A 17,237-nucleotide genomic window follows, 5' to 3' on the forward strand; every position below is an offset into this window, starting at 1 on the left:
GAAAGCAGCCCAGCTGGCTTTCTTGCTTTCGTTAATAATACGACGACACTGAGCACGTAATCGTTTATAATTAATACAATTCGCCACTGTAGGGTGGCGTTGAAAGGTGCGTAAAGCACGTCGACGAGCACGTAAAGCGTCTCTACATGCTGCGGTCCACCAGGGGACCGGTACGCGACGTGGAGAAGAAGTAGGGTGAGGGATGGAATATTCAGCAGCAGCGAGAATGACTTCCATGAGGTGTGCGACCTGACGATCGCAGCTTGTGAAGGTTTGATCCTGAAAGGTCGCCCTGGAAGAAAAGAGCCCCAAGTCTGCCTTGGAGATGGTCCAACTAGAGGAGCACGGAGAGGGAGTATGCTGCAGGAGATGGATAACACACGGGAAGTGGTCGCTCGAATATGTATCAGCAAGTGCATAAAACTCAAACCGGCGTGCAAGTTGGGGAGTACATATAGAGAGGTCTAAATGGGAATAGGTATGAGATGTGTCCGAAAGAAAAGTAGGGGCGCCAGTATTAAGGCAGACAAGATTGAGCTGGTTGAAAAGGTCTGCTAACAAGGAGCCCCTCGGGCAGGAGGCTGGAGAACCCCAAAGGGGATGGTGGGCATTGAAGTCTCCAGTTAACAAAAACGGTGCAGGTAGCTGAGCAATAAGTTGCATCATGTCTGCCCTGGTAACGGCAGATGACGAGGGAGTGTAAACGGTACAAAAGGAAAACGTAAAAGTGGGGAGAGTAATGCGGATGGCGACTGCCTGCAGGCCGGTGTGCAACGTGATGGGATCGTAGTAAATATCATCACGGACCAGGAACATAACCCCTCCATGAGCTGGGATACCTACCATAGGGGGTAGGTCAAAACGCACAGAGGTGTAGTGTGCCAAGGCAATGTGATCGCATGGGCGTAGCTTCGTTTCCTGGAGGGCTACGACGAGCGGACGATGCAAGCGGAGCAGCAACTTCAAGTTCTCTCGGTTGGAGCGAATGCTGCGAATATTCCAGTGAATAAGTGCCATCGTAAGAAAAGGAAGATGAGAGAAGGGGTCACCTCGAAGGCCGCTTAGGGCCTGGCTTCGAGCGAGCACTGCCGCCGCTATCAGTAGGAGGACAGTCATCGTCCATGGGGTCTATAGGGTCATCGGCCATCTCGGGAGGATGGCCGGGAGGGGGAGCTTCCTCCGCCGGTGAACGGCCAGATGTACGGCTACCGGCGGTGCGGCCAGGCGAAACGGATGACGGCCTGGGGCGGCAACCGCTGGGTGGCGCAGGAGAAGAGATGCGCCGTGGCGGAGAAGGAGAACTGTGCTTCCTATGCGCCTTTTTGGAAGGTCGTTTGGTGGAAGTATCGGTCGAAGGCTGGGAGGTCGAGGGACGGAGGAAGTCTGCACGGGATGGTTCCTTCTTGAAGGACCGTGCATCTGACTTCGGTGTCTTCGACTTAGCAGAAGCTGAGGAAGTGGCTGGTGTCTGTGGTGTGATGGGAGGAAGAGGAGACGTCGACCGCGCGATCTTAGCACTGGCCGAATGGACGACCGTGGTGCTGAAGGTCAGATCGCATGTCTGGGTTGCGACCTCCCGGGTAGTCCGAGGAGAGGCGAGGACAGTACTATATTTCCCCGCTGGGAGCAGCGTGGGCTTCCTACTAGCCAATAGCTTGCGAGCAGCCGAGGTGGACACTTTCTCTTTGACACGAATTTCTTGGATGCAACGTTCGTCCTTATAGACAGGACAGTCGCGGGAGGATGCGGCATGGTCACCCTGACAGTTCACACAATGAGGAGACGGAGGTGGAAAGTCACCCTCATGGGCATCCCTGCCACAAGTGACACATTTAGCCGCATTGGAACAAGACTGTCGAGTGTGACTGAAACGCTGACACTGGTAGCAGCGCGTAGGTGTCGGGACATAGGGGCGAACAGAAATAACCTCGTAGCCCGCCTTGATGCGCGATGGCAGCTTAACACTATCCAAGGTCAAGAAAAGTGTCCGGGTCGGTACAAGGTCGTTGTTGACCTTTTTCATGACCCGATGGACAGCCGTCACGCCCTGCTCAGCGAGGAAAGATTGAAGCTCCTCGTCAGTCAATCCGTCGAGGGAGCTAGTATACACTACACCACGAGACGAATTCAAAGTTCGGTGGGCCTCCACCCGGACAGGGAACGTGTACAGGAGGGTGGCCCGAAGCAGTTTTTGTGCCTGAAAGGCATTCTCAGTTTCTAGTAATAAGGTGCCGTTACGCAACCTGGTACAAGATTTGACAGATCCGGCTATGGCATCAACGCCCTTCTGAATAACAAAAGGGTTGACAGAGGAAAAATCCTTTCCGTCCTCAGTGCGAGAAACTACGAGGAACTGTGGGGCAGGCGGTAGTACTTTTGTCACTGTTGGCTGGTCACGTTTCCGTTTTTGGGTCGAAGTCGAAAGCGATGGAGTAGAATCCATTGCGGAGGAATCCCCCATGATTGCCAGCGTCTCCGATGGCGCGCTCCTTCCTTGTGGGGACCCTCTCAGAGGGCACTCCCGCCTTAGGTGAATGTTTACACCTCAGGTCACACCTCCCGAGAAACAGACGGAGGGACCAATCGGCATGGTCAGAAGGTATCAGCTCAGGCAATCACCCCTCCCCGGGCCTGGCCTTTACCAGGGGGTACGCGCGTGCCTTACATGTCTACCCAGGGCGGGGACTTACGCGTTACCCCGTCACCGGCTACGCGTGCGAACGCGTGGGTCGGCCTTCAGACACGCACAGGGAGGAAAAAAGAAGAGGAAAAAGAAGAGAGAGAGGGAGAAAGAGGACAGACCATCTCAAACGCCGAGGCGGAGACCAGAGAAGGCAAGGAGAAGAAGGCAATGAGAAGGCAAGGAGAAAAAGGCAATGAGAAGGCAAGGAGAAAAAGGCAATGAGAAGGCAAGGAGAAAAAGGCAATGAGAAGGCAAGGAGAAAAAGGCAATGAGAAGGCAAGGAGAAAAAGGCAATGAGAAGGCAAGGAGAAAAAGGCAATGAGAAGGCAAGGAGAAAAAGGCAATGAGAACGCAAGGAGAAAAAGGCAATGAGAAGGCAAGGAGAAAAAGGCAATGAGAAGGCAAGGAGAAAAAGGCAATGAGAAGGCAAGGAGAAAAAGGCAATGAGAAGGCAAGGAGAAAAAGGCAATGAGAAGGCAAGGAGAAAAAGGCAATGAGAAGCCAAGGAGAAAAAGGCAATGAGAAGGCAAGGAGAAAAAGGCAATGAGAAGGCAAGGAGAAAAAGGCAATGAGAAGGCAAGGAGAAAAAGGCAATGAGAAGGCAAGGAGAAAAAGGCAATGAGAAGGCAAGGAGAAAAAGGCAATGAGAAGGCAAGGAGAAAAAGGCAATGAGAAGGCAAGGAGAAAAAGGCAATGAGAAGGCAAGGAGAAAAAGGCAATGAGAAGGCAAGGAGAAAAAGGCAATGAGAAGGCAAGGAGAAAAAGGCAATGAGAAGGCAAGGAGAAAAAGGCAATGAGAAGGCAAGGAGAAAAAGGCAATGAGAAGGCAAGGAGAAAAAGGCAATGAGAAGGCAAGGAGAAGTCAAGGGAAAGAGTAAGGAAGACAGTGAGGTGGAGAAGAGCAAAGAAAGGGACCAACAAAAGGAAGGAAGAAACGAGAAGTTTAAAACCAAAAGAACCACGATTATAGGTCGTGAAACCGTCCGTCTCCGGACGCAGGCGCTAACTACCCCCGTGAGGGGGATGGACTCCTTTTAGTCGCCTCTTACGACAGGCAGGAATACCTCGGGCCTATTCTAATCCCCGGACCCGCAGGGGGAGGAACTGTAAGGAGCCTCAGAAAGCACCATTTCCAACATTCACCATCTGTAGACACTACTAGCACACAGCTGTACATGTCTCCCTTCCTTTCTACCCTAGGTGAAGGAGGACTGTAAGGGGCCTCAGAAAGCACCATTTCCTACATTCACCTTCTCTAGACATGGTTAGCACCCACCTGACCCTGCCTCCCTTACTTCCAACGCTTGATGAAGAAGAAGTGTATGGAGCCTCAGAAAGCACCATTTCCAACATTCACCATCTGTAGACATTACTAGCGCACAGCTGTACATGTCTCCCTTCTTTCTACCCTAGGTGAAGGAGAAATGCAGGGAGCTGCATGAAGCTCCATTTCCTACATTCATCATCTATAGACATTACTAGCGCACAGCTGTACATGTCTCCCTTCCTTTCTAACTTAGGTGAAGGAGGACTGTAAGGAACTGCGGAGAGCACCATTTCCAACATTCACCATCTGTCGACATAGTTAGCGCACATCAGACCATGTCTCCCTTATGTTCTACCTTTGATTAAGAAGAACTGTAAGGAGCCTCAGAAAGCACCATTTCCATTATTCACCATCTGTATACATAGTTAGCGCACATCTCACCATGTCTCCCTTAGTTTCTACGCTCGGTGAAGAAGAACTGTAAGGAGCCTCAGAAAGCACCATTACCAACATTCACCATCTGTAGAAATAGTTAGCGTACAGCTGTACACGTCCCCCTTACTCTGTACCCTAGGTGAAGGAGAACTGTAGGGAGCTGCAGAAAGCACGACTTCCTATATTGACCTTCTCTAGACGTAGTTAGTGCACACCTTACCTTGCCTCCCTTACTACCTACGCTTGATGAAGAACTGTAAGGAGCCTCAGAAAGCACCATTTCCTACATTCACCATCTTTAGACATAGTTAGCGCACATCTGAAATTTCCTCCCTTACTTCCTACGCTTGATGAAGAAGAACTGTAAGGAGCCTCAGAGAGCACCATTTCCAACATTCACCAACTGTAGACATAGTTAGCGCACATCTAACCATGTCTCCCTTACTTTCTACCCTTGATGAAGAAGAACTGTAAGGAGCCTCAGAAAGCACCATTTCCAACGAAACTTCCTGGCAGATTAAAACTGTGTGCCCGACCGAGACTCGAACTCGGGACCTTTGCCTTTCGCGGGCAAGCGCTCTACCAACTGAGCTACCGAAGCACGACTCACGGCCGGTACTCACAGCTTTACTTCTGCCAGTACCTCGTCTCCTACCTTCCAAACTTTACAGAGCGCTTGTTCGCGAAAGGCAAAGGTCCCGAGTTCGAGTCTCGGTCGGGCACACAGTTTTAATCTGCCAGGAAGTTTTATATCAGCGCAGACTCCGCTTCAGAGTGAAAATCTCATTCTGGAACCATTTCCAACATTTACCATCTGTAGGCATTACTAGCGCACAGCTGTACATGTCTCACTTCCTTTCTACCCTAGGTGAAGGAGGACTGTAAGGAGCCTCAGAAAGCACCATTTCCTACATTCACCCTCTCAAAACATAGTTAGTGCACACCTGACCTTGCTTCCCTTACTTTCTATGCTTGATGAAGAAGAACTGCAAGGAGCCTCAGAAAGCACCATTTCCAACATTCACCATCTGTAGACACTACTAACGCACAGCTGTACATGTCTCCCTTCCTTTCTACCGTAGGTGAAGGAGGACAGTAAGGGGCCTCAGAAAGCACCATATCCTACATTCACCTTCTCCAGACATGGTTAGCGCACACCTGAACTTGCCTCCCTCACTTTCTACGATTGATGAAGAATAACAGTATGGAGCCTCAGAAAGCACCATTTCCAACAATCACCATCTGTAAACATAGTTAGTGCACACCTAACCTTGCCTCCCTTACTTTCTACGCTTGATGAAAAAGAACTGTAAGGAGCCTCAGATAGCACCACTTCCAACATTCACCATCTGTAGACATTACTAGCACACAGCTGTACGTGTCTCCCTTCCTTTCTACCCTAGGTGAAGGAGGACTGTAAAGAGCCTCAGAAAACACCATTTCCAACATTCACCATCTGTAGACATAACTAGCGCACAGCTGTACATGTCTCCCTTCCTTTCTACCCTAGGTGAAGGAGGACTGTAAAGAACTGCGGAAAGCACCATTTCCAACATTCACCATCTCTAGACATAGTTAGCGCACACCTGACCTTGCCTCCCTTACTTCCTACGCTTGATGAAGAAGAACTGTAAGGAGCCTCAGAAAGCACCATTTCCAATCTTCACCATCTGTAGACACTACTAGCGCACAGCTGTACATGTCTCCCTTCCTTTCTACCCTAGGTGAAGGAGGACTGTAAGGGGCCTCAGAAAGCACCATTTCCTACATTCACCTTCTCTAGACATAGTTAGCGCACATCTGAACTTGCCTCCCTCACTTTCTACGGTTGATGAAGAAGAACTGTAAGGAGCCTCAGAAAGCACAATTTCCAACAATCACCATCTGTAGACATAGTTAGCGCACACCTGACCTTGCCTCCCTTACTTCCAACGCTTGATGAAGAAGAAGCGTATGGAGCCTCAGAAAGCACCATTTCCAACATTCACCATCTGTAGACATTACTAGCGCACAGCTGTACATGTCTCCCTTCCTTTCTACCGTAGGTGAAGTAGGACTGTAAAGAACTGCGGAAAGCACCATTTCCAACATTCACCATCTCTAGGCATAGTTAGCGCACACCTGACCTTGCCACCCTTACTTCCTACGCTTGATGAAGAAGAACTGTAAGGAGCCTCAGAAAGCACCATTTCCAACAATCACCATCTGTAAACATAGTTAGCGCACACCTAACCTTGCCTCCCTTACTTTCTACGCTTGATGAAGAAGAAGTGTAAGGAGCCTCAGATAGCACCACTTCCAACATTCACCATCTGTAGACATTACTAGCACACAGCTGTACGTGTCTCCCTTCCTTTCTGCCCTAGGTGAAGGAGGACTGTAAAGAGCCTTAGAAAGCACCATTTCCAACATTCACCATTTGTAGACATTACTAGCGCACAGCTGAACATGTCTCCCTTCCTTTCTACCCTAGGTGAAGGAGGACTGTAAAGCACTGCGGAAAGCACCATTTCCAACATTCACCATCTCTAGACATAGTTAGCGCACACCTGACCTTGCCTCCCTTACTTCCTATGCTTGATGAAGAAGAACTCTAAGGATCTTCAGAAAGCACCATTTCCAACAATCACCATCTGTAAACATAGTTAGCGCACACCTAACCTTGCCTTCCTTACTTTCTACGCTTGATGAAGAAGAACTGTAAGGAGCCTCAGATAGCACCTTTTCCAACATTCACCATCTATAGACATTACTAGCACACAGCTGTACATGTCTCCCTTAATTTTTACCCTAGGTGAAGGAGGACTGTAAGGAGCCTCAGAAAGCACGATTTCCAACATTCACCATCTGTAGACATAGTTTGCGCACACTTGACCTTGCCTCCCTTACTTTCTACGCTTGATGAAGAAGAACTGTAAGGAGCTTCAGAAGGCGCCATTTCCAACATTCACCATCTGTAGACATTACTATCGCACAGTTGTACATGTCTCCCTTCCTATCTACCCTAGGTGAATGTGGAGTGTAAGGAGCTGCGGAGAGCACCATTTCCAACATTCACCATCTCCAGACATAGTTAGCGCACACCTGACCTTGCCTCCCATACTTTCTACGCTTGATGAAGAAGAACTGTAAGGAGCCTCAGAAAGCACCATTTCCAACATTCACCATCCGAAGACATTTTAGCGCACAGCTGTACATGTCTCCCTTCCTTTCTACCCTAGGTGAAGGAGGGCTGTAAGGAGCCCCAGAAAGCACCATTTCCAACATTCACCATCTGTAAACATAGGTAGCACACACGTGACCTTGCTTCCCTTACTTTCTACGCTTAATGAAGAATAACTGAAAGGAGGCTCAGAAAGCACCATTTCCAACATTCACCACCTGTAGACATTACTAGCGCACAGCTGTACATGTCTCCTTTCCTTTCTACCCTAGGTGAAGGAGGACCGTAAGGAGCTGTGGAAAGCACCATTTCCAACATTCACCATCAGTAGACATTACTATCGCACAGCTGTACATGTCTCCCTTCCTCTCTACCCTAGGTTAAGGAGGACTGTAAGGAGCCTCAGAAAGCACCATTTACTACATTCACCTTCTCTAGACATAGTTAGCGCACACCTGAACTTGCCTCAATTACTTTCTACGCTTGATGGAGAAGAACTGTAAGGAGCATCAGAAAGCACCATTTCCAACATTCACCATCTATATACATTACTAGTGCACAGCTGTACATGTCTCCCTTCCTTTCTACCCTAGATGAAGGAGGACTGTAAGGAGCCTCAGAAAGCACCATTTCCAACATTCACCTTCTCTAGACATAGTTAGCGCACACCTGACCATGCCTCCCTTACTTTCTATGCTTGGTGAAGGAGAACTGTAGGGAGCCTCAGAAAGAACCATTTCCAATATTCAACATCTGTAGACATTACTAGCGCACAGCTGTAGATGTGTCCCTTCATTTCTACCCTAGGTGAAGGACGAGTGTAAGGAGCCTCAAAAAGCACCATTTCTAACATTCACCATCTGTAGACATTACTAGCGCACAGCTGTACATGTCTCCCTTCCTTTCCACCCTAGGTGAAGGAATACTGTAAGGAGCCTCAGAAAGCACCATTTCCTACATTCACCTTCTCTAGACATAGTTAGCGCACACCTGACCTTGCCTCCCACACTTTCTACGCTTGGTGAAGAAGAACTGTAAGGAGCCCCAGAAAGCACCATTTCCAACATTCACCATCTGAAGACATTTTAGCGCACAGCAGTACATGTCTCCCTTCCTTTCTATCCTAGGTGAAGGAGGACTGTAAAGAACTGCGGAAAGCACCATTTCCAACATTCACCATCTCTAGGCATAGTTAGTGCACACCTGACCTTGCCACCCTTACTTCCTACGCTTGATGAAGAAGAACTGTAAGGAGCCTCAGAAAGCACCATTTCCAATCTTCACCATCTGTAGACACTACTAGCGCACAGCTGTACATGTCTCCCTTCCTTTCTACCCTAGGTGAAGGGGGACTGTAAGGAGCTGCGGAAAGCACCACTTCCAACATTCACCATCTGTAGACATTACTAGCACACAGCTGTACGTGTCTCCCTTCCTTTCTACCCTAGGTGAAGGAGGACTGTAAAGAGCCTCAGAAAGCACCATTTCCAACATTCACCATCTGTAGACATTACTAGCGCACAGCTGTACATGTCTCCCTTCCTTTCTATCCTAGGTGAAGGAGGACTGTAAAGAACTGCGGAAAGCACCATTTCCAACATTCACCATCTCTAGGCATAGTTAGTGCACACCTGACCTTGCCACCCTTACTTCCTACGCTTGATGAAGAAGAACTGTAAGGAGCCACAGAAAGCACCATTTCCAACAATCACCATCTGTAAACATAGTTAGCGCACACCTAAGCTTGCCTCCCTTACTTTCTACGCTTGATGAAGAAGAAGTGTAAGGAGCCTCAGATAGCACCACTTCCAACATTCACCATCTGTAGACATTACTAGCACACAGCTGTACGTGTCTCCCTTCCTTTCTACCCTAGGTGAAGGAGGACTGTAAAGAGCCTCAGAAAGCACCATTTCCAACATTCACCATCTGTAGACATTACTAAGGCACAGCTGTACATGTCTCCCTTCCTTTCTACCCTAGGTGAAGGAGGACTGTAAAGAACTGCGGAAAGCACCATTTCCAACATTCACCATCTCTAGACATAGTTAGCGCACACCTTACCTTGCCTCCTTTACTTCCTACGCTTGATGAAGAAGAACTGTAAGGATCCTCAGAAAGCACCATTTCCAATCTTCACCATCTGTAGACACTACTAGCGCACAGCTGTACATGTCTCCCTTCCTTCCTACCCTAGGTGAAGGAGGACTGTAAGGGGCTTCAGAAATCACCATTTCCTACATTCACCTTCTCTAGGTATGTTTAGCGCACACCTGACCTTGCCTCCCTTACTTTCTACGCTTGATGAAGAAGAACTGTAAGGGACTTCAGAAGGCACCATTTCCAACATTCACCATCTGTAGACATTACTATCGCACAGCTGTACATGTCTCCCTTCCTATCTACCCTAGGTGAATGTGGAGTGTAAGGAGCTGCGGATAGCACCATTTCCAACATTCACCATCTCCAGACATAGTTAGCGCACACCTGACCTTGCCTCCCATACTTTCTACGCTTGATGAAGAAGAACTGTAAGGAGCCTCAGAAAGCACCATTTCCAACATTCACTGCCTGTAGACATTACTAGCGCACAGCTGTACATGTCTGCCTTCCTCTCTACCCTAGGTTAAGGAGGACTGTAAGGAGCCTCAGAAAGCACCATTTACTACATTCACCTTCTCTAGACATAGTTAGCGCACACCTGACCTTGCCTCCCTTACTTTCTACGCTTGATGGAGAAGAGCTGTAAGGAGCATCAGAAAGCACCATTTCCAACATTCACCATCTGTAGACATTACTAGTGCACAGCTGTACATGTCTCCCTTCCTTTCTACCCTAGGTGAAGGAGGACTGTAAGGAGCCTCAGAAAGCACCATTTCCAACATTCACCTTCTCTAGACATAGTTAGCGCACACCTGACCATGCCTCCCTTACTTTCTACGCTTGGTGAAGGAGAACTGTAGGGAGCCTCAGAAAGCACCATTTCCAATATTCAACATCTGTAGACATTACTAGCGCACAGCTGTACATGTGTCCCTTCATTTCTACCCTAGGTGAAGGACGAGTGTAAGGAGCCTCAAAAAGCACCATTTCTAACATTCACCATCTGTAGACATTACTAGCGCACAGCTGTATATGTCTTCCTTCCTTTCCACCCTAGGTGAAGGAATACTGTAAGGAGCCTCAGAAAGCACCATTTCCTACATTCACCTTCTCTAGACATAGTTAGCGCACACCTGACCATGCCTCCCTTACTTTCTTTGCTTGGTGAAGAAGAACTGTAAGGAGCCTCAGAAAGCACCATTTCCAACATTCACCATCTGAAGACATTTTAGCGCACAGCTGTACATGTCTCCCTTCCTTTCTACCCTAGGTGAAGGAGGGCTGTAAGGAGCCCCAGAGAGCACCATTTCCAACATTCACCATCTGTAGACATTACTAGCGCACAGCTGTACATGTCTCCCTTCCTTTCTACCCTAGGTGGAGGAGGACAGTAAGGAGCTGCGTAAAGCACCATTTCCCACATTCACCATCTGTAGGCGTAGTTAGCGCACACCTGACCTTGCCTCCCTTACTTTCTACGCTTGATGAAGAATAAATGAAGGGAGCCTCAGAAAGCACCATTTCCAACATTCACCATCTGTAGACATTACTATCGCACAGCTGTACATGTCTCCCTTCCTTTCTACCCTAGGTGAAGGAAGACTGTAAGGAGCCTCAGAAAGCACCATTTCTTACATTCATCTTCTCTAGACATAGTTAGCGCACACCTGACCTTGCCTCCCTTACTTTCTACGCTTGATGGAGAAGAACTGTAAGGAGCATCAGAAAGCACCATTTCCAACATTCACCATCTGTATACATTACTAGTGCACAGCTGTACATGTCTCCCTTCCTTTCCACCCTAGGTGAAGGAGGACTGTAAGGAGCTGCGGAAAGCACCATTTCCAACGTACACCATCTGTAGTAATTACTAGCGCACAGCTGTACTTGTCTCCCTTCCTTTCTACCCTAGGTGAAGGAGGACTATAAGTAGCCTCAGAAAGCACCATTTCCAACATTCACCCTTTGTAGACATTAGTAGCGCACAGCTGTACATGTCTCCCGTCCTTCCTACCCTAGGTCGAGGAGGACTGGGAGGAGCCTCAGAAAGCACCATTTCCTACATTCACCTTCTCTAGACATAGTTAGCGCACACCTGACCTTGCTTCCCTTTCTTTCTACGCTTGATGAAGAATAACTGTAAGGAGCCTCAGAAAGCACCATTTCCAACATTCATCATCTGTAGACATAGTAAGCGCACACCTGACTTTGCCTCCCTTACTTTCTACGCTTGATGAAGATAACTGAAAGGAGGCTCAGAAAGCACCATTTGCAGCATTCACCATCTGTACACATTACTAGCGCACAGCTGTACAAGTCTCCCTTCCTTTCTTCCCTAGGTGAAGGAGGACTGTAAGGAGCTGCGGAAAGCACCAATTCCAAAATTCACCCTCTGTAGACATAGTTAGCGCACACCTGACCTTGCCTCCCTAACTTTCTACACTTGATGAAGAAGAACCGTAATGAGCCTCAGAAAGCACCATTTCCAACATTCACCATCTGAAGACATTACTAGCGCACAGCTGTACATGTCTCCCTTCCATTCTACCCTAGGATAAAGAGTTCTGTAAGGAGCTGCAGAACGTGCCATTTCCAACATTCTCCATCGGTAGACATAGTTAACGCACACCTGACCTTGCCTCCCTTACTTTCTACGCATGATGAAGAATAACCTTAAGGAGCCTCAGAAAGCACCACTTCCAACATTCACCATCTGTAGACATTAGTAGCGCACAGCTGTACATGTCTACCTTCCTTTCTACCCTAGGTGAAGGAGGACTGTAAGGAACTGCGGAAAGCACCATTTCCAACATTCACCATCTGTAGACATAGTTAGCGCACACCTGACCTTGCCTCCCTTACTTTCTACGCTTGGTGAAGAAGAACTGTAAGGAGCCTCAGAAAGCACCATTTCCAACATTCAACTTCTCTAGACATAGTTAGTGCACACCTGACCTTGCCTTCGTTACTTTTTTGGCTTGATGTAGAAGAACTGTAAGGAGCCTCAGAAAGCACCATTTCCAAAATTCACCATCTGTAGACATTACTAGCGCACAGCTGTACATGTCTCCCTTCCTTTCTACCCTAGGTGAAGGATGACTGTAAGGAGCTGCGTAAAGCACCATTTCCAACATTCACCATCTCTAGACATAGTTAGAGCACACCTGACCTTGCCTCCCTTACATTCTATGATTGCTGAAGAAGAACAGTAAGGAGCCTCAGAAAGCACCATTTCCAACATTCACCATCTGTAGACATTACTAGCGCACAGCTGTACATGTCTCCCTTCCTTTCCACATTAGGTGAAGGAGGACTGTAAGGAGCTGCGGAAAGCACTAGTTCCATCATTCTCCATCTCTAGACATAGTTTGGGCACACCTGACCTTGCCTCCCTTACTATCTAAGCTTGATGAAGAAAAACTGTATGGAGCCTCAGAAAGCACCATTTCCAACAATCACCATCTGTAAACATTGTTAGCGCACACCTAACCTTGCCTCCCTTACTTTCTACGCTTGATGAAGAAGAACTGTAAGGAGCCTCAGATAGCACCTTTTCCAACATTCACCATCTGAAGACATTTTAGCGCACAGCTGTACATGTCTCCCTTCCTATCTACCCTAGGTGAATGTGGAGTGTAAGGAGCTGCGGATAGCACCATTTCCAACATTCACCATCTCCAGACATAGTTAGCGCACACCTGAACTTGCCTCCCATACTTTCTACGCTTGATGAAGAAGAACTGTAAGGAGCCTCAGAAAGCACCATTTCCAACATTCAAAATCTGAAGACATTTTAGCGCACAGCTGTACATGTCTCCCTTCCTTTCTACCCTAGGTGAAGGAGGGCTGTAAGGAGCCCCAGAAAGCACCATTTCCAACATTCACCATCTGTAAACATAGGTAGCACACACCTGACCTTGCCTCCCTTACTATCTATGCTTAATGAAGAATAACTGAAAGGAGGCTCAGAAAGCACCATTTCCAACATTCACCACCTGTAGACATTACTAGCGCACAGCTGTACATGTCTCCCTTCCTTTCTACCCTAGGTGAAGGAGGACTGTAAGGAGCTGTGGAAAGCACCATTTCCAACATTCACCATCTGTAGACATTACTACCGCACAGCTGTACATGTCTCCCTTCCTCTCTACCCTAGGTTAAGGAGGACTGTAAGGAGCCTCAGAAAGCACCATATACTACATTCACCTTCTCTAGACATAGTTAGCGCACACCTGACCTTGCCTCCCTTACTTTCTTCACTTGATGGAGAAGAGCTGTAAGGAGCATCAGAAAGCACCATTTCCAACATTCACCATCTGTATACATTACTAGTGCACAGCTGTACATGTCTCCCTTCCTTTCTACCCTAGGTGAAGGAGGACTGTAAGGAGCCTCAGAAAGCACCATTTCCAACATTCACCTTCTCTAGACATAGTTAGCGCACACCTGACCATGCCTCCCTTACTTTCTACGCTTGGTGAAGGAGAACTGTAGGGAGCCATAGAAAGCACCATTTCCAATATTCAACATCTGTAGACATTACTAGCGCACAGCTGTAGATGTGTCCCTTCATTTCTACCCTAGGTGAAGGACGAGTGTAAGGAGCCTCAAAAAGCACCATTTCTAACATTCACCATCTGTAGACATTACTAGCGCACAGCTGTACATGTCTCCCTTCCTTTCCACCCTAGGTGAAGGAATACTGTAAGGAGCCTCAGAAAGCACCATTTCCTACATTCACCTTCTCTAGACATAGTTAGCGCACACCTGACCTTGCCTCCCTTAATTTCTACGCTTGGTGAAGAAGAACTGTAAGGAGCTTCAGAAAGCACCATTTCCAACATTCACCATCTGAAGACATTTTAGCGCACAGCTGTACATGTCTCCCTTCCTTTCTACCCTAGGTGAAGGAGGGCTGTAAGGAGCCCCAGAGAGCACCATTACCAACATTCACCATCTGTAGACATTACTAGCGCACAACTGTACATGTCTCCCTTATTTTCTACCCTAGGTGGAGGAGGACAGTAAGGAGCTGCGTAAAGCACCATTTCAAACATTCACCATCTGTAGGCATAGTTAGCGCACACCTGACCTAGCCTCCCTTACTTTCTACGCTTGATGAAGAATAACTGAAGGGAGCCTCAGAAAGCACCATTTCCAACATTCACCATCTGTAGACATTACTAGCTCACAGCTGTACATGTCTCCCTTCCTTTCTACCCTAGGTGAAGGAGGACTGTAAGCAGCTGCGTAAAGCACCATTTCCAACATTCGCCATCTGTAGGCATAGTTAGCGCACACCTGACCTTGCCTCCCTTACTTTCTACGCTTGATGAAGAATAACTGAAGGGAGCCTCAGATAGCACCTTTTCCAACATTCACCATCTGTAGACATTACTATCGCACAGCTGTACATGTCTCTCTTCCTATCTACCCTAGGTGAATGTGGAGTGTAAGGAGCTGCGGATAGCACCATTTCCAACATTCACCATCTCCAGACATAGTTAGTGCACACCTGAACTTGCCTCCCATACATTCTGCTCTTGATGAAGAAGAACTGTAAGGAGCCTCAGAAAGCACCATTTCCAACATTCACCATCTGAAGTCATTTTAGCGCACAGCTGTACATGTCTCCCTTCCTTTCTACCCTAGGTGAAGGAAGACTGTAAGGAGCCTCAGAAAGCACCATTTCCTACATTCACATTCTCTAGACATAGTTAGCGCACACCTGACCTTGCCTCCCTTACTTTCTACGCTTGATGGAGAAGAACTGTAAGGAGCATCAGAAAGCACCATTTCCAACATTCACCATCTGTATACATTACTAGTGCACAGCTGTACATGTCTCCCTTCCTTTCCACCCTAGGTGAAGGAGGACTGTAAGGAGCTGCGGAAAGCACCATTTCCAACATTTCCCATCTGTAGACATAGTTAGCGCACACCTGATTTGCCTCCCTTACTTTCTACGCTTGATAAAGAAGAACTGTAAGGAGCCTCAGAAAGCACCATTTCCAACATTCACCGTCTGTAGACATTACTAGCGTACAGCTGTACATGTCTCCCTTCCTTTCTACCCTAGATGAAGGAGGACTGTAAGGAGCTGCGGAAAGCACCATTTCCAACATTCACCCTTTGTAGACGTTAGTAGCAACAGCTGTACATGTCTCCCGTCCTTCCTACCCTAGGTCGAGGAGGACTGGAAGGAGCCTCAGAAAGCACCATTTCCTACATTAACCTTCTCTAGACATAGTTAGCGCACACCTGACCTTGCTTCCCTTACTTTCTACGCTTGATGAAGAATAACTGTAACGTGCCTCAGAAAGCACCATTTCCAACATTCACCATCTGTAGACGTTACTAGCGCACAAATGTACATGTCTCCTTTCCTTTCTACCCTAAGTGAAGGAGGACTGTAAGGAGCTGCGGAAAGCACCATTTCCAACATTCATCATCTGTAGACATAGTAAGCGCACACCTGACTTTGCCTCCCTTACTTACTACGCTTGATGAAGATAACTGAAAGGAGCCTCAGAAAGCACAATTTGCAACATTCACCATCTGTAGACATAGTTAGCGCACCCCTGACCTTGCCTCCCTTACTTTCTACGCTTGGTGAAGAAGAACTGTAAGGAGCCTCAGAAAGCACCATTTCCAACATTCACCTTCTCTAGACATAGTTAGCGCACACCTGACCTTGCCTCCCTTACAATCTATGCTTGATGAAGAAGAACTGTAAGGAGCCTTAGAAAGCACCATTTCCAACATTCTTCATCTGTAGACTTTACTAGCGCACAGCTGTACATGTCTCCCTTCCTTTCCACATTAGGTGAAGGAGGACTGTAAGGAGCTGCGGAAAGCACTAGTTCCATCATTCACCATCTCTAGACATAGTTTGGGCACACCTGACCTTGCCTCACTTACTTTCTACACTTGATAAAGAAGAACTGTAACGAGCCTCAGAAAGCACCATTCCAACGTTCACTATCTGTAGTCATTACTATCGCACAGCTGTACATGTCTCCCTTCGTTTCTACCCTAGGTGAAGGAGGATTGTAAGGAGCTCCAGAATACACCATTTCGAACATTCACCTTCTCTCGACATAGTTAGCGCACACCTGACCATGCCTCCCTTACTTTAAACGCTTGATGAAGAAGAACTGTAAGGAGCCTCAGAAAGCACCATTTCCAACATTCATCATCTGTAGACATTACTAGTGCACAGCTGTACACGTGTCCCTTCCTTTTTACCGTAGGTGAAGGAGGACTGTAAGTAGCCTCAGAAAGACCCATTTGCAACATTCACCATCTGTAGACATTACTAGCGCACAGCTGTACATGTCTCCCTTCCTTTCTACCCTAGGTGAAAGCAGACTGTGAGGAGCCTCAGAAAGCACCATTTCCTACATTCACCTTCTCTAGGCATAGTTAGCGCACACCTGACCTTGCCTCCCTTACTTTCTACGCTTGATGAAGAAGAACTGTAAAGAGCCTCAGAAAGCACCATTTCCAACATTCACCATCTGTAAAAATTACTAGCGCACAGCTGTACATGTCTCCCTTCATTTCTACACTAGGTGAAGGACGAC

General features: G+C 47.6%; 1 non-coding gene across 1 annotated transcript; it reads right to left on the minus strand.

The window, feature by feature from the left end:
• Positions 1-4,912: 4,912 nt before the first annotated feature.
• Trnas-cga (transfer RNA serine (anticodon CGA)) lies at positions 4,913-4,987 on the minus strand. Its single transcript has one exon. It is a non-coding gene; the product is annotated as a tRNA-Ser (tRNA).
• Positions 4,988-17,237: the final 12,250 nt, after the last annotated feature.

The sequence above is a fragment of the Schistocerca cancellata genome, chromosome 5 (genome assembly GCF_023864275.1).
Source record: "Schistocerca cancellata isolate TAMUIC-IGC-003103 chromosome 5, iqSchCanc2.1, whole genome shotgun sequence".
NCBI classification, from domain to species: Eukaryota; Metazoa; Arthropoda; class Insecta; order Orthoptera; family Acrididae; genus Schistocerca; species Schistocerca cancellata.